Source organism: Tamandua tetradactyla, chromosome 13, assembly GCF_023851605.1.
Source record: "Tamandua tetradactyla isolate mTamTet1 chromosome 13, mTamTet1.pri, whole genome shotgun sequence".
Classification (NCBI taxonomy): Eukaryota; Metazoa; Chordata; class Mammalia; order Pilosa; family Myrmecophagidae; genus Tamandua; species Tamandua tetradactyla.
In genome coordinates, this window is record NC_135339.1 from 39,689,396 (window position 1) to 39,717,081 (window position 27,686).

The following is a 27,686-nucleotide window of genomic DNA, read 5'->3' on the forward strand; positions in this document are numbered from 1 at the left end:
AGTTTTCTGATCCTTGAAATAGTCTCTTTCATTTGATTTATACCCTGATGTGATAAAAAGAAACCCTCTAAATTTCCAACCGTGGCTTAATGATATAATTTTGCATTTACAGTTTTTTTGCATAAGACATAGGGTGAGACTCTACTTACATTATTATACAATTGTTGCCCCATACCATTTATAGGTAATCATCCATTCATTAATAACATGAAACACCACATTTACAATATATCCACAGCATGAAATAGGCTAGTAATATTACTTCATAGGTATTAAGTTCTAGTATGTGATCAGTTCTTTGTTAAGCATTTTCTCAATAAAATTTTGTTACATACAATATTTCTCTGAGCTGGATACTTTTCCTATTCCCAGTCTGTAGATGATGAAACTGAGGTATATAGATGTTACATAACCTGTCCAGGGTCACACAGTTAAAAAGTTGGGCTTCCTAATTAAAAAAAATATGATGACATATGCCAAAAATAAGTACCAAATATATTCACAATGGCACGAAAGTATGTTGAGAGCTTTCAAGTGGAACATGAAGGGGAGTCAGGAAAGACTCTATTCTAGTTTGCTAGCTGCCAGAATGCAACACACCAGAGACAGATTGGCTTTCAGTAGGGATTTATTTAGTTTGCTTAGTTCTTCAGAGGAAAGGCAACTAACTTTCAACTGAGGTTCTTTCTTACTTGGGAAGACACAGGGTGATCTCTGCTGGCCTTCTCTCCAGACCTCTGGGTTCCAACACCTTTCCCCAGGGTGATTTCTTTCTGCATCTCCAAAGGCCTGGGCTGAGCTGTGAGTGCTGAGATGAGGTATGCTGAGCTGCTTGGCTGTGCTATGTTGAACTCTCTCATTAACGCCTCAGCCAATTAAATCAAACATCATTCATGATAGCAGGCACGCCTCCTTGCCAACTGCAGAGGTAATCAGCAACAGATGAGATTCACATGCCATTGGCTTTTGTCCACAGCAATAGAACTAGGCACCTTCACCTAGCCAAGTTGACACCTGAACCTAACTACCACAGACTCCATACTGAAGGCACACTTGAGATGGTAACAAAAGGGATATTTTGTGATTCTGATTCTCTGAGTATCATTTTCATTTTTGAAAATAAAAGAGAAACCATTTGGTAATGTTCAACCTCTCATCAGATTTTATGGACCGCACATATGGCTGTAGGACTCAGTGTTAGGCAAATGAACACAAAGACTCAGTGGCTTTCAGACCATCGTGCATGCTATTTCCTCTGCCTCTGGTGTCAGCTCCTTCCAGAAAGCCATCATTGATGCTCACAGATTGAGGACTCCATTGCACTTAGCCTCTCCTGAGCTGGTGCTCCTCTATCCATTTTCTCTCGCCTTCCGATCTCCTCCCAACCTTAAATTCCTCAAGGGCAGAGACTCTGCTGTCCTATTTGTTGGGCAGTGCTGTGAACATGGTTAGATGGTGAATAACTCAAAGTTGAAAGAATGACTGAAACACAGTTTCACCTTCCTTTCCCTGAAGACATGCCTGTGTACACATACATTGAAATTCACATTTGAATGCCATTGCTCACAACAAAATAACCATTCAGAATCTAGATTCTTTATTATTTCATCTAAGTATATACCATGATTTTTTTTATTTTTTTTTATTTTTTATTAACGGAAAGAAAAAAAAAAAGAAATTAACACAACATTTAGAAATCATACCATTCTACATATGCACTCAGTAATTCTTAACATCATCACATAGATGCATGATCATTGTTTCTTAGTACATTTGCATCGGTTTAGAGGAACTAGCAACACAACAGAAAAAGATATAAAATGTTAATATAAAGAAAAGAAATAAAAGTAGTAGTAATAGTAAAAAACAACAACAACAAACAAACCAACAAGCAAACAAAAACAAAAAAAACCCTATAGCTCAGATGCAGCTTCATTCAGTATTTTAACATGATTACTTTACAATTAGGTATTATTGTGCTGTCCATTTTTGAGTTTTTGTATCTAGTCCTGTTGCACAGTCTGTATCCCTTCAGCTTCAATTACCCGTTGTCTTACCCTGTTTCTAACTCCTGCTGAACTCTGTTACCAATGACATATTTCAAGTTTATTCTCGAATGTCCGTTCACATCAGTGGGACCATACAGTATTTGTCCTTTAGTTTTTGGCTGGATTCACTCAGCATAATATTCTCTAGGTCCATCCATGTTATTACATGCTTCATAAGTTTATCTTGTCTTAAAGCTGCATAATATTCCATCGTATGTATATACCACAGTTTGTTTAGCCACTCTTCTGTTGATGGAGATTTTGGCTGTTTCCATCTCTTTGCAATTGTAAATAACGCTGCTATAAACATTGGTGTGCAAATGTCCGTTTGTGTCTTTGCCCTTAAGTCCTTTGAGTAGATACCTAGCAATGGTATTGCTGGGTCGTATGGCAATTCTATATTCAGCTTTTTGAGGGACCGCCAAACTGCCTTCCATTAGTGGTTGCACCCTTTGACATTCCCACCAACAGTGGATAAGTGTGCCTCTTTCTCCGCATCCTCTCCAGCACTTGTCATTTTCTGTTTTGTTGATAATGGCCATTCTGGTGGGTGTGAGATGATATCTCATTGTGGTTTTGATTTGCATTTCTCTAATGGCCAGGGATATTGAGCATCTCTTCATGTGCCTCTTGGCCATCCATATTTCTTCTTCTGGTAGGTGTCTGTTTAAGTCTTTTTCCCATTTTGTAATTGGGTTGGCTGTCTTTTTGTTGTTGAGTTGAATAATCTCTTTATAAATTCTGGATACTAGACCTTTATCTGATATGTCGTTTCCAAAGATTGTCTCCCATTGTGTAGGCTGTCTTTCTACTTTCTTGATGAAGTTCTTTGATGGACAAAAGTGTTTAATTTTCAGGAGCTCCCATTTATTTATTTCCTTCTTCAGTGCTCTTGCTTTAGGTTTAAGGTCCATAAAACCGCCTCCAATTGTAAATTTCATAAGATATCTCCCTACATTTTCCTCTAACTGTTTTATGGTCTTAGACCTAATGTTTAGATCTTTGATCCATTTTGAGTTAACTTTTGTATAGGGTGTGAGATACGGGTCCGCTTTCATTCTTTTGCATATGGATATCCAGTTCTCTAGGCACCATTTATTGAAGAGACTGTTCTGTCCCAGGTGAGTTGGCTTGACTGCCTTATCAAAGATCAAATGTCCATAGATGAGAGGGTCTATATCTGAGCACTCTATTCGATTCCATTGGTCGATATATCTATCTTTATGCCAATACCATGCTGTTTTGACCACTGTGGCTTCATAATATGCCTTAAAGTCAGGCAGCGCGAGACCTCCAGCTTCGTTTTTTCCCTCAAGATGTATTTAGCAATTCGGGGTACCCTGCCCTTCCAGATAAATTTGCTTATTGGTTTTTCTATTTCTGAAAAATAAGTTGTTGGGATTTTGATTGGTATTGCATTGAATCTGTAAATCAATTTAGGTAGGATTGACATCTTAACTATATTTAGTCTTCCAGTCCATGAACACGGTATGCCCTTCCATCTATTTAGGTCTTCTGTGATTTCTTTTAACAGTTTTTTGTAGTTTTCTTTATATAGGTTTTTTGTCTCTTTGGTTAAATTTATTCCTAGGTATTTTATTCTTTTAGTTGCAATTGTAAATGGGATTCGTTTCTTGATTTCCCCCTCAGCTTGTTCATTACTAGTGTATAGAAAAGCTACAGATTTTTGAATGTTGATCTTGTAGCCTGCTACTTTGCTGTACTCATTTATTAGCTCTAGTAATTTTGTTGTGGATTTTTCTGGGTTTTCTACATATAGTATCATATCGTCTGCAAACAATGATAGTTTTACTTCTTCCTTTCCTATTTTGATGCCTTGTATTTCTTTTTCTTGCCTAATTGCTCTGGCTAGAACTTCCAACACAATGTTGAATAATAGTGGTGATAGTGGACATCCTTGTCTTGTTCCTGATCTTAGGGGGAAAGTTTTCAATTTTTCCCCATTGAGGATGATATTAGCTGTGGGTTTTTCATATATTCCCTCTATCATTTTAAGGAAGTTCCCTTGTATTCCTATCTTTTGAAGTGTTTTCAGCAGGAAAGGATGTTGAATCTTGTCAAATGCCTTCTCTGCATCAATTGAGATGATCATGTGATTTTTCTGCTTTGATTTGTTGATATGGTGTATTACATTAATTGATTTTCTTATGTTGAACCATCCTTGCATACCTGGGATGAATCCTACTTGGTCATGATGTATAATTCTTTTAATGTGTTGTTGGATACGATTTGCTAGAATTTTATTGAGGATTTTTGCATCTGTATTCATTAGAGAGATTGGTCTGTAGTTTTCTTTTTTTGTAATATCTTTGCCTGGTTTTGGTATGAGGGTGATGTTGGCTTCATAGAATGAATTAGGTAGTTTTCCCTCCACTTCGATTATGTTGAAGAGATGAGGAGAGTAGGTACTAATTCTTTCTGGAATGTTTGATAGAATTCACATGTGAAGCCGTCTGGTCCTGGACTTTTCTTTCTAGGGAGCTTTTGAATAACTAATTCAATCTCTTTACTTGTGATTGGTTTGTTGAGGTCGTCTATTTCTTCTTGAGTCAAAGTTGGTTGTTCATGTCTTTCCAGGAACCTGTCCATTTCTTCTAAATTGTTGTGTTTATTAGCGTAAAGTTGTTCATAGTATCCTGTTATTACCTCCTTTATTTCTGTGAGGTCAGTAGTTATGTCTCCTCTTCCATTTCTAATCTTATTTATTTGCATCCTCTCTCTTCTTCTTTTTGTCAATCTTGCTAAGGGCCCATCAATCTTGTTGATTTTCTCATAGAACCAACTTCTGGTCTTATTGATTTTCTCTATTGTTTTCATGTTTTCAATTTCATTTATTTCTGCTCTGATCTTTGTTATTTCTTTCCTTTTGCTTGCTTTGGGATTAGTTTGCTGTTCTTTCTCCAGTTCTTCCAAGTGGACAGTTAATTCCTGCATTTTTGCCTTTTCTTCTTTTCTGATAAAGGCATTTAGGGCAATAAATTTCCCTCTTAGCACTGCCTTTGCTGCGTCCCATAAGTTTTGATATGTTGTGTCTTCATTTTCATTTGCCTCTAGGTATTTACTAATTTCTCTTGCAATTTCTTCTTTGACCCACTTGTTGTTTAAGAGTGTGTTGTTGAGCCTCCATGTATTTATGAATTTTCTGGCACTCCGCCTATTATTGATTTCCAACTTCATTCCTTTATGATCCGAGAAAGTGTTGTGTATGATTTCAATATTTTTAAATTTGTTAAGACTTGCTTTGTGACCCAGCATATGGTCTATCTTTGAGAATGATCCATGAGCACTTGAAAAAAAGGTGTATCCTGCTGTTGTGGGATGTAATGTCCTATAAATGTCTGTTAAGTCAAGTTCATTTATAGTAATATTCAGGTTCTCTATTTCTTTATTGATCCTCTGTGTAGATGTTCTGTCCATTGATGAGAGTGGTGAATTGAAGTCTCCAACTATTATGGTATATGTGTCTATTTCCCTCTTCAGTGTTTGCAGTGTATTCCTCACGTATTTTGGGGCATTCTGGTTCGGTGCGTAAATATTTATGATTGTTATGTCTTCTTGCTTAATTGTTCCTTTTAATAGTAGATAGTGTCCTTCTTTGTCTCTTTTAACTGTTTTACATTTGAAGTCTGGTTTGTTGGATATTAGTATAGCCACTCCTGCGCTTTTCTGGTTGTTATTTGCATGAAATATCTTTTCCCAACCTTTCACTTTCAACCTATGTTTATCTTTGGGTGTAAGATGTGTTTCCTGTAGACAGCATATAGAAGGATCCTGTTTTTTAATCCATTCTGCCAGTCTATGTCTTTTAATTGGGAAATTCAGTCCATTGACATTTAGAGTTATTACTGTTTGGATAATATTTTCCTCTACCATTTTGCCTTTTGTATTATATATATCATATCTGACTTTCCTTCTTTCTACACTTTTCTCCATGTCTCTCTCTTCTGTCTTTTTGTATCTGACTCTAGTGCTTCCTTTAGTATTTCTTGCAGAGCTGGTCTCTTGGTCACAAATTCTCTCAGTGACTTTTTGTCTGAGAATGTTTTAATTTCTCCCTCATTTTTGAAGGACAATTTTGCTGGATATAGGAGTCTTGGCTGGCAGTTTTTCTCTTTTAGTAACTTAAATATATCATCCCACTGTCTTCTAGCTTCCATGGTTTCTGCTGAGAAATCTACACATAGTTTTATTGGGTTTCCCTTGTATGTGACAGATTGTTTTTCTCTCGCTGCCTTCAAGATCCTCTCTTTCTCTTTGACCTCTGACATTCTAACTAGTAAGTGTCTTGGGGAACGCCTATTTGGGTCTAATCTCTTTGGGGTGCGCTGCACTTCTTGGATCTGTAATTTTAGGTCTTTCATAAGAGTTGGGAAATTTTCAGTGATAATTTCTTCCATTAGTTTTTCTCCTCCTTTTCCCTTCTCTTCTCCTTCTGGGATACCCACTACACGTATATTTGTACGGTTCACATTGTCCTTGAGTTCCCTGATACCTTGTTCAAATTTTTCCATTCTTTTCCGGATAGTTTCTGTTTCTTTTTGGAATTCAGATGTTTCATCCTCCAAATCACTAATTCTATCTTCTGTTTCTTTAAATCTGTCATTGTAGGTATCCATTGTTTTTTCCATCTTTTCTACTTTATCTTTCACTTCCATAAGTTCTGTGATTTGTTTTTTCAGTTTTTCTATTTCTTCTTTATGTTCAGCCCATGTCTTCTTCATGTCCTCCCTCAATTTATCGATTTCGTTTTTGAAGAGGTTTTCCATTTCTGTTCGTATATTCAGCATTAGTTGTTTCAGCTCCTGTATCTCATTTGAACTATTGGTTTCTTCGTTTGACTGGGCCATATGTTCAATTTTCTGAGCGTGATCCGTTATCTTCTGCTGGCGTCTGGACATTTAGTCAGATTTCCCCGGGTGTTCGACCCCACAGGTTGAAAGATTTTTCTGTGCAATCTCTGGGTTCTGTTCTTCCTATCCTGCCCAGTAGGTGGCGCTCGTGGCACACGCCTGTCTGTGGGTTCCACCAGCGAAAGTTGCTGTGGGTCCCTCAACTCTGGAAAACTCTCGCCGTAGGGGAGGTTCGGCAGCTGAAGTGTCTTGGAAGAATGCCAGCCGGCCCGGGGTTCCAAACGTGGGGAGGGTCGCTGGCCGTCGCAGCACAGGAGAGCGTCCGGCCAAATTAGCCAGTCAGCCCGGGGCACCAAGCCTGGCGGGAGGGCTCCAGCTGTCGCAGCCCAGGAGAGTGTACTGTTTCCAGCCGACGGGGGAGTCACGTGTTTGGAAGGGATCCCCCGGTCACTGTTCTCCGCAGTGTGGGGATTTCCGACCCAATTATCTCAGTTGTTCTGGGGGGCCTCGTGTGGTGGGGGCACCAGCCGCCGCGGCCTAAGGGGACCGCCTGTCCAATTCTACCAGCTGGCCTGGGAAGGTGGAAGGGAGGGACTCCGGTCGCTTGCCGTCCCACCCAGGAAAGCCCGTGCCCCTTGGTGATCTCACCGGAGCTGGTTCTCCCAGATAGTCAGCCGTTCCAGGATGGGGTACGCTGTCCCTTTGATCTCCCTCGTGGCTCCGGGAGCTGCTCTGTATTATCTCCACTCCCCCAGTAGCTGTTCTCCCCGTATACAGGGAGAGCCCTGTTAGGGCCGCTGCTGGCCCTTGTCTCAGACCTTCCCAAGGGACGTTGCGTAGAGTGACGTGACGCACTCCGCTCGTAGCCCCACTGATGAGCTTCCCTCCGCCCTGTAGAGAGAACTATACCATGATTTTTTAAACTTGAAAGTACATAAACTATGCAGTCTCTCAGAATGTTTTATAACTTTGCAAAATTAGTAGAATAATTTTGAAAAATACAATGAATTAATGTATACCTGAGATTATTGTGCCATATGAGGCTCAGAATACATTTATTTATGGAGAGTTCAGCACACTTGGTAGCTTGTTTGGTTGACACCATCTGTAATCCTTTCTAACTTCTCAACTGTGCAAAAAAAGCATGTCTTTCATTTATTCTGTTCTCTCTTTAAAAAAGGAGTAATTTTGATTAAAACTCCTGGTAAAGACCAGTGAGGAATATTCATAAAATGTGTATTAACCTCTTGAAAAAGCTGCCACTTTGCTTTCCTAACACACTGGAATATGAAACATGCTCGTTTTGTTTAGAGATGCATATTTACATGATATAATCTGTGAGAAGGGAAGAACTGGTTGTAGGAATCACCAATGTTCTGAAAATGTTCTGAAACCGTATATATAAATGTAAACTCACATGATGAAAGAGTTCAGTACTTTTCAAAGCATTAAATATGGTTTTTTTTTTTCAGCAAACTTGGCTTTATTTTTTTCCTCCAAATATTTTTTTAAGCAGTGTTTAAAAGGAGTAACTATGAGTCACCTAAGCTTTTAAAATTATCTGAAACATTCCTTTAAAGGTTTGATTTTTCTACCCATCCCTCTTTTATTTGAGCCTTGGATGTGCCAAATACAATGAAATGGAATTTTAAACCTCACTAGAAAAATCACCTGTAGATTCTGTAGAAGCAAATTGATTTCAACCATAGAGTGATTTTTCACAAGACTTCAGTGTCTGAGCAGAGAAGCCCCTCTTCTGGCACTGTGCACCTCAGCAGTTATTTCAGTAGGAGAAGCACCCCTGTGGGGTTCAGAACTGTTTCCTGGAAGCCAACCAAGTGAAGCAGAATGACATAAATTTATGTTTCCTAATTGATGATATGTTTTCAGTGGGATGGAGCTTTTCTGAGGAAGGTGTTAATGCTGGCCATGTCCAAATTGTGTCCCTTGGTAGGCATCATAAGCTGCCCCGGGGTGGACTCAGACAGCATCCTTACCAGATGGTGGATCTTGAGTTTCTGAAACACTGAATCCTTGTTATTGGAAAAGGAGAGTTATTTTAATTTTTCACAAAAATTATCCAATGGTTGGTTCCCAAACCTGAAATGAACAAAGAATGAATGAATTCATTTACAATAAGCAGATATCTATCAATTGAATAATTTTCTGTGCTGAATTAGTACTAACAATTGGGAATGATCCATTGAAAATAGATTTTTTTAAAAATAGGTGTTTTAAAAACTAAGATTAGGCTTGTTTTTGATGTTTATGCCACTACTACATTTTCACTTGAAAGAGGCAAAAATTCAGCTCCCCATGTCAAATAACCATATTAGAATCATAGCACTAAAGAATCTATGCTAATAAAGCTCTAAAGCTCATGGGGGAGTAAGTGGAGGAAAGTCATCAGTAAGTGAATTGTTTCTTCATAAAATTCTAAAAATATCCTTAAAATGAAAGACCTTACTACAGCATATCTATCTCTTCAAGGACAACCTTTCCTTTAAGTAAGACATAGAATTCTACTTGTTTTTTGCTTTCTACTTGAACATTTGTTTATTTATTATGCAACCCATGATAGACATGTCAGTGACAATAAGCCTATATTTTATTTAGAACCACAACAGTGCAACAAACCAACAGTATATGGAAAGTTTGATAATGCAAAGTAATAATTCATAGTATTTTTGTCACCAAACCATCAACAGACATTTGATGCATACTGATTAAGAACAGAAATGTGATAGAAATTTTTTAATCATTCGTATACCAGAGCAATGGAGCTTGAGCGTCAGATCACTAAATTACAATGGGCTTTGTTTTCCCCTTTCTGTATCCATGTTTGTTTGGAGGAGAGAGTTATTTTGCTACCACTAGCCACCTAGTAACTGAGTGAATTTAGATGATATGCAAAATCATAGACTCTTCTTGTTGGAAGGGATCTTAAATGTTATCTCACTAGTCACTCAAAAGATCCTGAAATCTTCAGCATGTTCGCAAAGTCATTGTCAAGGTTCTGCTTAATTCCTCTCGGTGATGGGCAAGTCAGTATCATGCAAGGGAACTCAGGCCATTTTTGGGTATTAATATGTCTTTAGGTTTCTGCTTTAAAGTGGCACACTGAACACATGTATTTAAAACCCCAGTAAAGGAGTATAAAATAGTAACGTAGTATATAAAAGTAAAGAAGTATATTAGAGAAGTTTAGTAAAGAGGTTAAAAAGAAGGATAAACCTTTAACTGTTTAGGGTCAACAAGCTTAAAGAGAAGTCAATGCAATTTCTGGATAATAAACTCATGAAGGCATGTTGTTGGAGGAAGTAGCTGAAAACATGTAGAATGGTGCTACATGAGCATTGATTTCTCCTAGGGAACCAGAGTTGTACTGGAGCCAGTTCACTCTGGCCAGTATGCTACAATTGTGCTATCTCTCCCCTACTGCAAGTTCAATGAGGTCATGTTGGTAGCTTGAAATAGACTGGGCTGAGTACAAATCAGGGCTTTTATATATTTGTTTGTTTATTTATTTCCATTAGCTGGTTCTTAAGCGTTTACAAGCACATCGCATAAGGAACCTTACTGAAGATCCCTGCTTTGGGAAATCCGGTTCAAAAGGTAAGAGTGAGGGATGATGCTCAGAAAGGGAGTGGAGGTAATTAAAATTCTAGCTAATAGAACAGCTGTGCTAATCCACTCTTCTTCCTTTTCTATGATTCTGTTTGTCACTTTGTCTTTACCCAATGCGAAAACCCTAGAGGACTTACCTATGAAGCAGTGTGCTCTCAAATCAGTCTATGTCAGAATCATCTTGAGGCTCATTAAAATACAGATTGCTGAGCCTTATTCCCAGAGTTTCTGATTCAGTGATTCTGGAGAAGGCAGCAAGGATTTGCAACTCTGACAAGTTCTTGTTGTTGCTAGTGGTCTGGGACCACCCGTTAGAACCACTGTTCTAAAGAAATGAAAAGAAAAACCCTAGGGTAGATGTTGATAAGCACTTCTCAATTTGAACACCTTGAATGAGGGGGGACAGTTTATCAGCTGGTTTCCTGTTTCTGTACCCTGAAGAAACAGGTATCAACCCCCTCTCATTACAGAGCCCAGTTAGATTTGTCATTTACGTAAGATGCCTATTGAGGAAACAAAGGCAGTTATGCTACAGTTTTCTAGAATAATCAACCTAATGTTTGCGCTGGGATCAGTTTTTATATAAACATGTCAATATACCCTCTGTTATTAACTTTCAAATTTGCAATCAACTTAGAGTAAGAAACATGGTTCATGTAATTATGTTTACAAAATAAAATGTATATGCTATTAATGATAACAGTGTAAAAATAAAGAGACAGTGGACAGAAACTGGGGGATCAAAATGGGGAAAAGAGATGGAAAGAAAGAATAAAGACATATTTTATATATTGAACGCCTGAGCTATTGTTTAAAGTTGATAGCAAAGTAAATAGAATTTTAGGTATATTGTTCTATTTTACTAAGTCAATCAATAGAAGACCTGAAAGCATTTATATCTCTCAAAAATTGAAAGGGGGAAGGAAGAGTTAGCATAAGGGATAAATCCTGATTTTAATTTTTAACAGCAGGAAATAGAGTTTTGTGAAAGTAAGTAAAGAAAGGGAGAAATAATCATATTATTTAGTGACTTGGAGGTAACTACCAGAAGTAAAGATAGAAATCCTTAAAAGCATTGACCTTTGAGGAGTAGGAATTGTTGGCATGGAAGTTAAAACACTGGTGCTTCTCACTATAAAACCTGCGCTGTTTAACAGTTTGAATTGAGCTGTGAACATATTGTTCTGTTTTAAAAATGTCATTTATGTTATTTACTTCTTCTTAGTATGGACAGACTTGAGTATTATAGCTTAGAGAGTTCAGCTTGAAAGTGGTCAATAGGTACACAATACTTTTAATGTAGGAGTGCTGGCAGGAAATATGCTATTCTTTGTAAATAACACCTTTACCTGCTCAAGGAAAGCGACCCTGCTCTGAGTTATTCGGCTGACTGATGATTGACTGAGTGACCTCATTTTTCTTCTAGCTCCGTGTGTATCTTTGGACACTGCTAGTAAATAATCATACAAATAAATTGAGAGGCTGATGATTATGTCTATGTCAGTGGCTTCTAATAGCCAGACTACAAATGGTCATTATACTCAGATAAGCACCGTAAGCTTCTTAAAAAGCAGAAGCCCATACATTGCAACTTTGGGGTACGTCTATAATCTGCTGTCCTATAAACCACCTCACAGTTTGAAGTGGATGGTATTTTCATCCTGACAATTGTCCACCTGTAAAGATGCATTCCTTCAATGTCTTTGAAAGGCTACCATGATGTCAGACTTTATATTTGTCTTGCATTTGGACCAACCATTTATATATTTTAATTGAATTTGAGGAAGAGATAAAAAACTGTGAATATGTAACCCCATATGAAACTGCTTCAAATTAGTTTCAGCTGGCTGAATACATTGATTTTTGTCTTTTATGAATAAGTATGGCTAATGAAAAAAATACCCATATTTCATTTCTAGGCACAGAATTGTCTACTGTGTCTGTGGTTTGATGTCTCTCCTTTGAAAAAAGTGTTTGTATTTGTCCATGAACTGTATGAGCTGTTATGATCAGTAATGTGGTGGCTAGTGCAGTTACAAGGGGGGTGGCCAGGGCCGGGCCATATGTTTTCAGAGCCAGGTTCAATTGTGTCAGGTTTCAGATGGTAGCCAACTGAAAAATCAGAGAAAATGAGTCCGAGTTTAAAAAGTGTATTGTCCCGGGGTGAGGTTCCCGGGTCCAGGTGCTCAGGGTGCGGGCTGGGAAAGGCACGCCCCCCTAGGGGCGGCGGGGCTAGATATAGGCTAGCTAGTGGGGGTGCTGACGATGTCTACAGGGCCTCCGGTGGTAGGTTAGGAGTTTTTCGTGCTTTAGGCCGGGGACATAACTACAGGCCATGTGCAGTGGGCATAGCTACAGGCCGTGTGCAGTGGGAGTCCTTTGTTTGCAGGGCAGGTCCTGATTGGCTGAGTTTGAACAGCTGTATGCCCGGATGTTCATGCGTTTTAGTTCGGGTGGGGACCTTCCAACCAGAGGCTACCAGGCCAGGCCTTACAAATTGGCTAAATGTATTGACAAATAATAGCGTATGGCTGCTGAGAAAAAATTGTGGGAGAAGTTTCTGGGGTTCAGAATATGCAAGTGGCTCTTCTCATGTCTCAGAATTCCTGCATTTCTGGGGGGGGTGGGGTGGTGGTGCCTGGTCTGGGAATCGAACCTGGGTCTCTAGCACGGAAGGGAGGCATTCTAACCACTAAACTATTTGTGCACCCTGAATTCCTGCACTTTTGATCTGTACCCCATTCCGCTTAGTTCCAGAGCAAAGACCCTCCTCCTCCTCCACTTCTCACTCGGCTCTTAATTTACAATTCTCCTGGCTAATCCTATCCCTTTAGAAACAACTGACTATATTACCCTTTAAAATAGGGCATCCAAGTTCAACCATCCTTTTGGCTTTTATTTTATTTAAACAATAAATAACTGGAGATGAATGCAAACCACCCATAATGATTTACTTTAAGGAAATGTCATATAATAACTTTTTAGAAGGGAAGCTATGTCATAGCTAACATAAGTGATGAGTCAGTAAGGCAGAAGGAGACTTTGGGTGAGAGCAGACCAGAAATTAGATCTGCCCTGACACAGTACGAATGTTATCAAATGTGCAGTGATATTTGCACGTGTCATAAAGGTGGTTATTTTGCATCTAAGCTCTGGCAAGGTGAGATCTCAGATGCCATCTTTAATGTGAAGAAAATTGAAACTGACAGCAGGTAGACCGGGCTTAAAGAAATGTAAATGTTTAAGCTTTCAAGAACATTGAGTTTTGAGAAAAGATTACAGGGACAGGCAGTACAATTATAATGCAGGGATTCATACTGAATGAGTAGGAGTGTTAAGTGGTAGTAGTTTAGTGTTAAGCAGTAGAGAGTGTTAAGTGGTTATAGTTTAATATGTAGGAAAATGATATGGACCAGAAGACATAAACCATGAGCCGTTAAGTTACTGAAAGTCTTAGCTATGTCAAGAAAAAAAGAAAAAATTATAAGGAAAATTGTGCAGAACCAAAAGAGGGTGCTGTGTCCCTGCCTATGCATCTTTATATCCATTGATTTAATCCTCTGGAAACATCAAAGCAAAGGCCAATATAAATTAGCTTAATGTGATACAAAATACATTGGCAACTAGAATTAAAATTAAGGCTACAGCAAACACAACTTGTTGAAAGAAGGACAAAGCTGGAGGATCTATAATACCTGATTTCAGAACTTATTAACCTGTCGTAACCAAGATAGTGTTGTACTGGCAAGTGGATAGACACAAAGATCAGAGTCTAGTAATTGATCCTAACATATTTTTCATTGACTTTCATGCAAGGTGCCAAGGCAATTAAATGGGGGATAGGATAGCCTTATCAAAAATGGTATTAGAACAAGTAGATATTGAAGTGTGTGGGGGGGAGAAGAAGGACAACTCTTTCCACATACAGTATGTGTATAATAAACTAAAATGGGCCGTAGACATATATACGTAAAACCTAAAATTAAAAATCTTCTGGAACAAAGCATAGGAGAAAATCTTCCCAACCTTGTGGTAGGCAAAGACTTTTTAGGTAGTACAAACATACAAACTGTAAAAGAAAAAAAATGATAGAAGTTAAAAACTTCTGCTCTTTGAGGAAAACCACTGTATGGGAGAAAACCTTTGCAATATCTATACTAGATAAAGACATTTGACTCCAGTATACTTAAAAGACACTTTCAATTCAGTAATATGAGCTGACTGCGATTAAAAATGGGCAAAAGTTTTGAATAGAAACTTCACAAAAGAACATATACAGTTAGTCAACACATTAAAAAAATACTCAACACATAAGAATCAGGAAGATGAAAATTAAAACCGCATTGAGATAGCACTATGCATCACTAGGATGGCTGCTATTAAAACACCTAGAAGCACCAAGAATTTGGTGAGAATTTAGAAACAGTAGAAGTATCCTTTATTGCTTTGGGGAATTTAAAATGACACACAACTTGGAAAACAGTTTGGCAATTGTTTATAATGGTAAATATACTTACCTGCAATCCTATTTCTAGGCATTTATCAAGAGAAATGAAAGCATATTGAAAAGTCTGGCTCCAGGACAAAATTCTACGTGTGATTTTTCAGATCCAACTATAGGCAATTACAACAAGGCTTTGCAAGACAGGCTTCATAGAGGAAAACTGCCTTCCTACTTCAGACACCTGGTGCAAAGTCAATATGTTGTAGCTGAGGACTTAGAACCCCCTGGGTCAGCCACGCTTCTATGCACCTCTGGGTGCTAGCCCAGCACCTCCATTTGGAGGCCTCCTTATGGGGGAGCTGTGCGGAGGCACTCTTCTCTGTTTGACTCAGTACCTTTCAACTCCTAGCCTGACCCCCTCTGCCTTCTCCCAGCCACAGCTCCATAAAAAGGCAGGATTTCCCCTTCTGTCCCTGCCCTGGCTGTGCTGTATTCCCCGGACCCCCATCTGGTTCTATTCCATGGGGAAAAATGTAAATGGAATACAGGAGATCTGGCACCTCTTTTTGCTTCTTGCTTGAACTGTGGCAGGAAGTCAATTAAAGGTGCGCTTGTGACTTTCATTGGCCCATTGTCCTAATCGACTGCCTTGAAACCTGATTGCTGGACATGTTCTCACAAATGCTTGTACACATTTGCTCATAGTAGCTTTGTTTGTAATACCCCCAAATTAGGAATCTCCAGGCTTCTATCAACAGGAAGATGGATAAACAAACTGTGTATATTTGTACAACAGATACAAGAGGATATAACTGCAATAAAAAGGAACAACCATCGGTACACACAGCATCAGGGATGAGTCTCAGGAACAACATGCTGAGCAAAAGAAGCTAAATGAGAAAACATACATGCTTTATATTCCATTGATATGAACTTCTGGAAAAGACAGTTAATCTGTAGTTGCAGAAAATAAATCAGTGGTTTTCTGGGGCTGCAGCTTGAGAACAATTGACTGGGATGAAGCACAAGGGAATATTTGGGAAATGTTCTATATCTTGTTTGTGGAAATGGTTACACAGTTATATAAACTTGTCAAACTCATCAAAAAGGACATTTAAAGTGAGCGTGTTTACTATATAGAAATTATTCCTAAATAAAACTTATTTTAGAAAATATAAAGCCTATAGATATAACATAGGAAGAAGGGGGGATTTTTGCACAGGTTCAGGGCTATTTAACTGAGAAGTAAATAAAGGCATTTTTAGAAGGTGAAGTATGGAGGACAGGATTTGTTGACATGGTGGAAAAGGAAGGCTTTGCGGCTATCACAGGGCTTGAAAAGTTATAACAGGAAGAACAACCAAATGCTGAGCCCGTGGAATTGGGAGAAAAGCACTGCAAAAACTAAATGCAGTATAATGAAGCACGACGAGGCTTTGTAGTAAGCATGTTCTCACATGAACTTTCTAGAACAACTGTAGTAGAGACTATTTGCAAAAAATTTAGGGTATCCCCAAACAGAACTCTGGTTGGATTTGAGCACACCACCAGTCAATGGATCTGGTCTGCTGGATCACTTTTCCATGGAGGATTTCTGGAAAATACAGATTTCAGGCCTTACTCCTAATGATTCCAGATCTTGGGTAATGCCTGGAAATTTTTTTTAACGTTTTTCATGCAATTGTGATGAGTGGCCAGACTTGGGAAAAACTGTTCATAAGGTATAGGAAAATCTTCTGATAGCAAGTAACAAATGATGAGAAAATGAGGAGGTGGCTACAAAAGATTCAGACTGTCCCGAGTTAAAATTTAATAAGGGAGACTTAACAAAATGCAACACTTCTTCCCGGGAGTTCTGTGTTCTTGCTTGGCCTTGAGAACTGCAGAGCTTGTCTGGGGAGGCTTTGATGATTAAACCCATTGTTACTTTGTGGGATACAATTCCAGGTTAGGTAATGTAGGTGGATTCGAGAAATGTTAATAATATAAGGAACGAATTCCCAGACTCTCATAATGAATTTATGTCACTAAGACACAATAGATTATTTTGTCAAGTACTTTTTCAGTGTCAAAAATGAGATTTTTAGAAAAAATAAGAGCACTAGTAATAGATTTTCACCTATTTGAGCACCTTTACATAATTAAAATTTAGCAGGAATAACTGCATCCCATCAAACATTGATAAGCTAATTGCAACTCTGAGAACTTGTCACATTTGTGATGAAAAATGGTAAGATCAACAGTCCTTTTGACCTCAATCTCCATAGAAAATGATTCAAGTAAGATAAATTAGATTAGGAGGAATAAAGGAACCATACTCCTGTTAAAGAACACAGCCATAAAATAAACCCTGATTGGGTAAAGGCAGTTTCGAAATCCTTGAATGTAACTGACTTTATATTTTTGTAAAGTGAAGGCTAAAACATCTTTAAAATCAACAAATGGACTTAAGAAAGAGTTAAACCATTTTATCCATAATTTAGGGACATTCCCATTTTGTATCTGTCACTTTAAATTTCAGCCTCTAAAGTATGAGAAGTTCTTTAAACAATGAAATACAGTTTATATACGTATTTAAACAAAAATCACTGAGGCCAGGAAACTACTGCTTGCTAAAGGATTAGGTCAGAGGTAATTTTGGATTTTGCTATAGATAATCAACTGCTCAGTATTTATGGAACATATAACACCTTTCTGTTCTGAAGTACAAAATAGAAACTCGTACCATCTGAGTTTAAAGAGTGATTATCGATTGTCTTTTCTTCTCCCCTCATCATCTTCTAGTGCCTTCTGCAGGCAAATTGCAGCCTCTACTTCAAAATCCTTTGTGAGAAGAAAGTCACTGCCTGACCACAGTATTTCAGCTCTAGAGAGCCTTAAAGAAACAAAAGGACCTTGTGTTGAGCATCTTTTATTTTATTTTACTTTATTTTTAGTTTAGTGTTGTTAGAGCCGCTTTTAAAATCACACAAATTGACTCTCTTTTGGTTTTGTGAACTACCACAGGAAGCCTCTACTTGTGCATTTTATTCCATGAATACTTGAAAAAAATGTTTCCTATCAATTCTCTCTTTCCCCAGTTACAAATTCCCTATTCTTGTTACCCTCTCCTTTTATGGAGTCTTTGGTTGTCACCTACAGCATAAAATTTGAAATGGCTCGTCATGGTGAGGGAGGGCCCTAATCACCCGACCCTTGCTTCCTGTTTTACCTTCGTCTCTCATTCTCCTCTATGTTTGACCATCCTAAAATATAGATGGTTTGCTAAATCCAATCTGCTCTTTCACACTGATATATTTTGGGACTTACTTTTCCCTATGCATGAAGGCCTTTCCTAACCAGTGAAATATTATCCTCTTTCAGGACTCACTCTAGTGTCCCCTCCTCCTGGACACCTCTGGGGGAGGAAAGGCTCTCCCTTTCTTTTCTCTTAGCATCTGAAGATACCTCTGCCCAAGGTATTTTCGAATGATAGCTATGCCTTTTTTATTTCACTGGAATCTCCAGAGTTGCACTTAGTCGAAATGTCTGTTGAATGAATGGACTCATATCTCTGACCTCAAACGTAGAACAGCCCTGAAGCCATAGGTCCTCTAGTAATAATTACAGTACACCATACTTAACGGGTATAACTATAATTGAGAACGTGTGATCCTTTTTCAAGTGTCAGGCTCACTTCTTTAACCTCCGGAAGCTATAGGTGCCCGAAGTGAGCTATTTGGATTATTTGAAGTTCATATGTCCTCTGCCCACAAGATCAGATTTATTTGCGATTTATTGTTCTCTTGACACTCTCAACTCCACTTTTTTTTCCTTGTTCTTTCTTTGACCTTCTGTTTCTCAGCCTTCGATTCTTTTTCCTGACCTTCGTTATAACTCTCTTCACTGATGCCAGATTGCTGGGCTTTCTCCCTCCTGGTTCTGGCTCTGGCCTGATTAGCTCTGCTTCCTGATGCTCTTCACACTTCAACACAATGGTTTGCTTCTCATGTTCTGCTGATAAAGCATCATAGTCAGTGCTGGGTGTGATAGGGGCAGCATATACAGTGAATTTAAGCAATGAGCTGGAAGAGGGATATCTGGAAATCAGAAACTAAGGGAGAAGGATAGTCTGAAATCAGATACTCCATCTGAAAGATTAGGACCAGTGTGTTAGTAAAAGCGAGGTATGCAGGCCAGACTCAGGGCATGCACAAATCATGAGGGTGAGAGCCTCCAGCACGTCAAAAGGAGAGAAGATGCCACAAGATCCAGAGCGCATAAATGCCAGAAGGCTTACAATGGGATTGGTCGAAGCCCAAGCAGATGATTATTTGCTACTTATCAGACTGACACTGTGCTGTGTCCTAAGTAGCAGAAAGAGCAGCAGTGTGAGACTGCAATGGAGAATCAGGGATGGTTGGGACTCAAGGAAAGCAATCCTGGGATAATAGGTCACTGAGAAATAGGCACGTCTGGAATGCCTGACCAGAGCATTTAGGCAGGTGAGAACAGCAGTTTCAGGGGCCTGGCTATGTGTTTCTGTAGTATCTGCTATGTTCGCCATAACAGCTTTTCTCACAAAGAGTTGTAATTGCTCATTTTATGAGTATCTCTCCGAAGGACTCTAAGCAACCAAGGGCAGGCATTGTGGCTCCCTTGCTAATCCCTGTACTAAATAAATAATAAATAACTTTGTAAGCAGTTAGCATGCCTGGCAAAAAGAAAATACTCAATTAACATTAGTTATTGTTACTTTTTGAAAGCCATTTCCCTTATCCTTTCCGGTTCCCACTTTTCATAATTATCAGAACTTTCTGGTTAAACCAAGTTTCTAATATTGTGCCTTGCATAAGGGTGATGATATATTTTGATACCAATAATAGGAATTTGGCAGGACATCAGGATGTCACAAGCAGTGATTCATTAGGAAGCATTAGAGTGAGGGTCAGATATCTCAGGGTCTGAGCCTTGGTTAAACATTCATTAGCTCTGTGTCCTGGAGCAAAACATTAAGATTTCCTGAGTCTAGTTCTTTATCTATTGTTTACATATAATTTCTCAAAAAGGTAAAATCATGACTCTCAGGCAAATATAAAATGAAAAAGTATCATAGATTTTGTTCAGCTCATTCATTTCATGAGGGAACAAGCAAGGTGTTGAAACCAGTCAAAAGAATATTAGAAACATTAGTTATGATCAACAATTTAAGAGGGAATTTAGAAGACTTCTGTGTTATATATAAAACTGATTAATGTCCAATAGATATTTTCTGTTCCACCAGAGAGAGATTATTTTTGTCTCTATTGGGCAAAAATCTTCAAATTAACCTTTGCCTTTCAGTGTTATAAATAGCTTAGACATAAAAATCAAGTCTAGCACTGTACTGATAAAACACCCAGTGATTTCTTATATCTGTTTCCAAGTTCTGGATAATTTTTCTGATACTCTGAAATGTGGTTATTCTGACTACCTGATAGGGTTGTTGATATTGTAAAGCCTATAGCAAATTATATAGTGATCAAATTCTAGGTGGTGTTATTATAATTAAATTGTTATTGCTACTCCTCTATAACCTTCACAAACTGAATCTTTTGCACTATTCAGCTGAAATTTTCTGATGGACAGGACATCCCAATAGCATTGATTGGCTAGTTTTGGATAGCACTATTAGTATTTCCCTCCTAACATTTAGCCCAGATAACCACTCCTGCTCCTTGTAACTTCCTCTTCTTTTGATTTCTTTCTCCTGATTCCACTTCCTTCTCACTAGGCATTTTTTTTCTTGTCTCTTCTTCCTCCTTTTATTTCTTAAATATGAATGCCTTTGCAATGCTTAAACTTTCTTAACCTCAAAAATATCATCCCATCTATGTTTTAATATCTCCATACAGAGAATCCATATTTCTAGGCTTCCACTCTAATAAATTCCAAACGTGTTTTAAATGGAATCGATCAGTATTTTACACTAAGCATAATTTATTAAAACACCTTCTAGCCTCTGGATTATTATTATTTTACTATTTAATTTCTGAGAAGCCATCACTATCCCAAGTCATTCAAATAGTGAATGTAACTTTAGAATTAGTCCTCTCTTTTATTCTTTATATTTAATCGACTGCCCAAACATATTGACTTTTGCCTTACAATACTTTTCCCATTGTGGTAGACTGCTCCTTTGGTGGCCCGAAGTGAAATGCCTCTGATATTCATGCCTTTTGTAGTCTCAGCAGTGTACCAAAGGAGACGGCTTCTGTCTTCCCTGGGATACAAGTATTGTCTGTAGGGAATTTTAAAATAATGATAAAATCAGCTGATAGCCGGTCTTCCTTTTGTTACACCCGTGCACTGTAACTCCAAGCCAGGTCAGTGATAGCTACTTCTCCCTGCTGGCGTGGTCTCTCCTACTGCCTCTCTTCTTGATATGCACTGTCCTGCATTCGCTCTAAGTTTGGCCTCGTGGTTAGCTTTGCCTAGTGAGGGATATTAGCAAACATGAGAAAATCAAAGGTTTGATAACCCTTCTACACTGGGGCTTGTTGTCTTAGAATGTTTGTGTTTGGGATGCTGCCTCTCAGAACCCAGCTACCCTGCTGTGAGAAACCCAAGGTATATCGGGGTGCCATGTGGGAGGCAGTCGATGAACTCGTGGGTGACTCCAGCTAAGCTCCCAGCTTTTTATAAATTAAACAATACAGCCTCTTATTTCATCTAGTTATACTGCAGAACTTGTAATCACCTCAAATTATACATTCCAAAGAGTGTCTGGAATAGTATTTATTGTTTACAAAAATACAGAAAACAGAAACAACATAAAAACCGTTGATATAGTCATGTTCTAAGAAATAGAACTGCAATAAGAATTCAATTTCTTTTAAGTACATACCAATCATCTTAGTGGATAATATATTGGGTTATTAGTAACTAGTAGGAAGAAGTGAGGGATTTCCAACTTAGTCTGACTTCCTGAAATAAAGAGGCAAGAGATCCTATTTTCAGAATAGCAGTACTCATTTTTAGAAGTACAGTTAAGCAAGATTTAGCATATGGGCAGACATACAAAGAAGTTAGTAAACTCAAGTAAATTTGTTTCTTATGATTTGAAAGAGATTATGAATTCTTTCTGGAAAAATGAAAATGCCCAACAGATTTTAAATATCAATTATGTACTGAATGCAACAGTCATTGAGCATTGAATGTATGAGCATGAGATGTATGAAGATAAATAACAAGCAGACCCTGCCCTCAAGAAACTTTCAGTCATTTGAGAAATTGGACATGTGCACTTATAAACATAATAACATAGAAGTTAATAGTGATTTTAGTAAAAATGAAGACACAACTCTCAGAAATATGTTTAAATGCCTAATAAAATATATGAAAGAATGTATTGTGCCAGCAATTCAGAAAGGTGACTCTTTCTTTTGAGTCCATGTGGGAAAATATTGAATTTAAAATACTGTAAAAGTGGGGAGAAAACAGTTTGTGAAATATCACATGGACTCCATGTTTACTTATCAGTTCAAAGATTCTAATTTTAACTATATATAACCAGGTAAGACTAAGAAGTTTTTCATATTAAAAATAGAAGATAATTTTTCCCCCTTCTAGATCAGTTATGAGAAAGCCAAGAAGTTGCCTTTAATTCATTTGACAAATTCTTATCAATGGGTCTTCACTCTGATAAGCACTGTGAAGCACTGGGGATGGGAGAGTAAGGAAGAGAAACCTGGAGCCCTCATGGACCTCAGAGTATAGATAATAAGTCAGTTGCTTGTTACTTGCAACACAGTAGGCTATGCTAAGGTAATTAAAAGTTTTGTGTTAGCTCAGAGAAGGGGAAGCCAGTCTTTACAGAGGAGGATCAAAAAAGACTTCCTGGAAAACAGAGACCACAGGATGAGTAGGAGCCAGTCAGAGAAGTGCATGTTGAGAATTTCCAGGTGCAAGATCCAAAAGACTAGAGAAAGCAAGAGTTTTGAAGAACTTGAAGGCATATTTCCCAGAATAGTCTGAATAAGGTGAAGATAAAAGCATTTATATTGTGATATAGAAAATTACATGAATTTGCAGCTCATTTAAGTAATCAAAAGCTGATGGGTGGGAAGCAAGCTGGAGAGAGATTATTATTTATTGTTGTCCAAATTGAATGTCCCAGGCTCCTGGTTTCTGTGCTGACCCTGGTTTACTTGAACTGAGTAAACTTGAACTGATAGCTCAGCAAGTGTTTACTCAGAAGGTACTAAAAGCCAGATGCAGTGCTAGGTGAGTGAGATGCTGAGAAAACAAAAGAAAAAAGACTTAGCATCCAGTAGAGAAGAAGACACTTCATGAGCGAATTCAGTATTGTATGCTAAGTGCTTGTGTGCTGGATTCTGAGCATGTTGGGCTGCAGGACTGCCAAGAGTACAACTTTGCTTGATGTCAGAGAACAAAGATGACTTGCAGGAAATACTGGTGCATGAGCTGAGTTATGAATCTGCTCCATTCTGTATTCTTTATTATCTACTTGAATGAAGACCTGGGAATATATAAAGAGTACACTTTATGAGAGCAGGAGATGAATTAATCTATACAGTTAGCAGTGTCTAAAACACAGAAAACACTAAATAAATATTCTTGAATGAATGAATGAAAGGAATTTTTATTATACTTGTGACAAATAAAAAATATGTTAATAAATTTAAAATATAAAGCTCATTTAGGCTTCAATAACTGTTGATGATAACAAGAAATTTCATATTGAAAAATATAATAGGTTGTACTAAGTTCACATAGGCAAATGCCTAAGGACTAGAGTGGAGATACCATGCAGAAATGGCAGCACCTTTTCAAAATAAGTCCATATTGTGATGTTGTTGTCAAAGCCAAGGCACAATTTATATTGGAATAGAATTGATAATTTTGTTGCTCTCACTGCGTTTATCAAAACCTCTCTGGATAATTATGTCCAGTTTTTAGTGCAATAATTTAAAGAAAGATTATGACAAAATTAAATATGTTAGCAGGAAGATAGTCAAAGCAATAAAAGTCTAAAAACTATTAAAAATAAAGAATGCACTGGCCAATTTCAGTTGTTATATTATGTGATTCTTTAGAATTATATAAATTATTTTCATTGAATAGAAGAATTCTTCCCAAGAAGAATTTTTGTGTGTATGTGTTAGTGAGATGATAGGTCCTAACATTGAGGAGTTCTGAGTATTAATTATATTTCTATTATTTATGACTTTAAAAGAGCAGGAAAATTATATATGAAGAAAGTAAATGTGAAAATTGCTAATACTACTTCATAAAATAATTCCTATTACTTGATCTTGAAGATGTTTCCCTGCATTTTAATCTAGGAGTTTTATGGTACTGGCTCTTATATTTAGGTCCTTGATTCATTTTAAGTTAATTTTTGAATAGGGTATGAGATAGTGGTCCTCTTTCATTCTTTTTTTTTTTTTTATTAATTAACGGAAAAAAAGAAATTAACCCAACATTTAGAAATCATACCATTCTACATATGCAATCAGTAATTCTTAACATCATCACATAGATGCATGATCATCATTTCTTAGTACATTTGCATCGGTTTAAAAGAACTAGCAACACAACAGAAAAAGATATAGAATGTTAATATAGAGAAAAGAAATAAAAGTAACAATAATAGTAAAAAAAAAAAACAAAAACACCTATAGCTCAGATGCAGCTTCATTCAGTGTTTTACATGATTACTTTACAATTAGGTATTATTGTGCTGTCCATTTTTGAGTTTTTGTATCTAGTCCTGTTGCACAGTCTGTATCCCTTCAACTCCAATTATCCATTATCTTACCCTGTTTCTAACTCCTGCTGGACTCTGTTACCAATGAAATATTCCAAATTTATTCTCGAATGTCCGTTCACATCAGTGGAACCATACAGTATTTGTCCTTTAGTTTTTGGCTGGACTCACTCAGCATAATGTTCTCTAGGTCCATCCATGTTATTACATGCTTCATAAGTTTATCCTGTCTTAAAGCTGCATAATATTCCATCGTATGTATATACCACAGTCTGTTTAGCCATTCTTCCGTCGATGGACATTTTGGCTGTCTCCATCTCTTTGCAATTGTAAATAAAGCTGCTATAAACATTGGTGTGCAAATGTCCGTTTGTGTCTTTGCCCTTAAGTCCTTTGAGTAGATACCCAGCAATGGTATTGCTGGGTCGTATGGCAATTCTATATTCAGCTTTTTGAGAAACTGCCAAACTGCCTTCCACAGTGCTTGCACCATTTGACATTCCCACCAACAGTGGATAAGTGTGCCTCTTTCTCCGCATCCTCTCCAGCACTTGTCATTTTCTGTTTTGTTGATAATGGCCATTCTGGTGGGTGTGAGATGATATCTCATTGTGGTTTTGATTTGCATTTCTCTAATGGCCAGGGACACTGAGCATCTCTTCATGTGCCTTTTGGCCATTTGTATTTCCTCTTCTGAGAGGTGTCTGTTCAAGTCTTTTTCCCATTTTGTAATTGGGTTGGCTGCCTTTTTGTTGTTGAGTTGAACAATCTCTTTATAAATTCTGGATACTAGACCTTTATCTGATATATCATTTCCAAATATTGTCTCCCATTGTGTAGGCTGTGTTTCTACTTTCTTGATGAAGTTCTTTGATGCACAAAAGTGTTTAATTTTGAGGAGCTCCCATTTATTTATTTCCTTCTTCAGTGCTCTTGCTTTAGGTTTAAGGTCCATAAAACCGCCTCCAATTGTAAATTTCATAAAATATCTCCCTACATTTTCCTCTAACTGTTTTATGGTCTTAGACCTAATGTTTAGATCTTTGATCCATTTTGAGTTAACTTTTGTATAGGGTGTGAGATACGGGTCTGCTTTCATTCTTTTGCATATGGATATCCAGTTCTCTAGGCACCATTTATTGAAGAGACTGTTCTGTCCCAGGTGAGTTGGCTTGACTGCCTTATCAAAGATCAAATGTCCATAGATGAGAGGGTCTATATCTGAGCACTCTATTTGATTCCATTGGTCAATATATCTATCTTTATGCCAATACCATGCTGTTTTGACCACTGTGGCTTCATAATATGTCTTAAAGTCCGGCAGCGTGAGACCTCCAGCTTCGTTTTTTTTTCCTCAAGATACTTTTAGCAATTCAGGGCACCCTGCCCTTACAGATAAATTTGCTTATTGGTTTTTCTATTTCTGAAAAATAAGTTGTTGGGATTTTGATTGGTATTGCATTGAATCTGTAAATCAGTTTAGGTAGGATTGACATCTTAACTATATTTAGTCTTCCAATCCATGAACACGGTATGCCCTTCCATCTATTTAGGTCTTCTGTGATTTCTTTTAGCAGTTTTTTGTAGTTTTCTTTATATAAGTTTTTGTCTCTTTAGTTAAATTTATTCCTAGGTATTTTATTCTTTTAGTTGCAATTGTAAATGGGATTCGTTTCTTGATTTCCCCCTCAGCTTGTTCATTACTAGTGTATAGAAATGCTACAGATTTTTGAATGTTGATCTTGTAACCTGCTACTTTGCTGTACTCATTAATTAGCTCTAGTAGTTTTGTTGTGGATTTTTCCGGGTTTTCGACGTATAGTATCATATCGTCTGCAAACAGTGATAGTTTTACTTCTTCCTTTCCAATTTTGATGCCTTGTATTTCTTTTTCTTGTCTAATTGCTCTGGCTAGAACCTCCAACACAATGTTGAATAATAGTGGTGATAGTGGACATCCTTGTCTTGTTCCTGATCTTAGGGGGAAAGTTTTCAATTTTTCCCCATTGAGGATGATATTAGCTGTGGGTTTTTCATATATTCCCTCTATCATTTTAAGGAAGTTCCCTTGTATTCCTATCTTTTGAAGTGTTTTCAACAGGAAAGGATGTTGAATGTTGTCAAATGCCTTCTCTGCATCAATTGAGATGATCATGTGATTTTTCTGCTTTGATTTGTTGATATGGTGTATTACATTAATTGATTTTCTTATGTTGAACCATCCTTGCATACCTGGGATGAATCCTACTTGGTCATGATGTATAATTCTTTTAATGTGTTGTTGGATACGATTTGCTAGAATTTTATTGAGGATTTTTGCATCTATATTCGTTAGAGAGATTGGTCTGTAGTTTCTTTTTTTGTAATATCTTTGCCTGGTTTTGGTATGAGGGTGATGTTGGCTTCATAGAATGAATTAGGTAGTTTTCCCTCCACTTCAATTTTTTTGAAGAGTTTGAGGAGAGTTGGTACTAATTCTTTCTGGAATGTTTGATAAAATTCACATGTGAAGCCGTCTGGTCCTGGACTTTTCTTTTTAGGAAGCTTTTGAATGACTAATTCAATTTCTTTACTTGTGATTGGTTTGTTGAGGTCATCTATGTCTTCTTGAGTCAAAGTTGGTTGTTCATGTCTTTCCAGGAACCCGTCCATTTCATCTAAATTGTTGTATTTATTAGCGTAAAGTTGTTCATAGTATCCTGTTATTACCTCCTTTATTTCTGTGAGGTCAGTTGTTATGTCTCCTCTTCCATTTCTGATCTTATTTATTTGCGTCCTCTCTCTTCTTCTTTTTGTCAATCTTGCTAAGGGCCCATCAATCTTATTGATTTTCTCATAGAACCAACTTCTGCTCTTATTGATTTTCTCCATTGTTTTCATGTTTTCAATTTCATTTATTTCTGCTCTGATCTTTGTTATTTCTTTCCTTTTGCTGGCTTTGGGGT

General features: G+C 37.5%; 2 long non-coding RNA genes across 2 annotated transcripts in view; one reads left to right on the forward strand and one right to left on the reverse strand.

The window, feature by feature from the left end:
- Positions 1-618: 618 nt before the first annotated feature.
- LOC143653900 (uncharacterized) lies at positions 619-17,831 on the reverse strand. Its single transcript, XR_013161602.1, has 3 exons — positions 17,716-17,831; positions 8,591-9,019; positions 619-920 (listed from the first exon to the last, which is right to left on the reverse strand). It is a non-coding gene; the product is annotated as an uncharacterized LOC143653900 (long non-coding RNA).
- Positions 10,456-27,686, forward strand: part of LOC143653901 (uncharacterized) — a 35,067-nt gene continuing 17,836 nt past the window's right edge. Inside the window, exon 1 of the long non-coding RNA XR_013161603.1 lies at positions 10,456-10,534. This is a non-coding gene — a long non-coding RNA (uncharacterized LOC143653901). The remainder of the gene's footprint in view (positions 10,535-27,686) is intronic.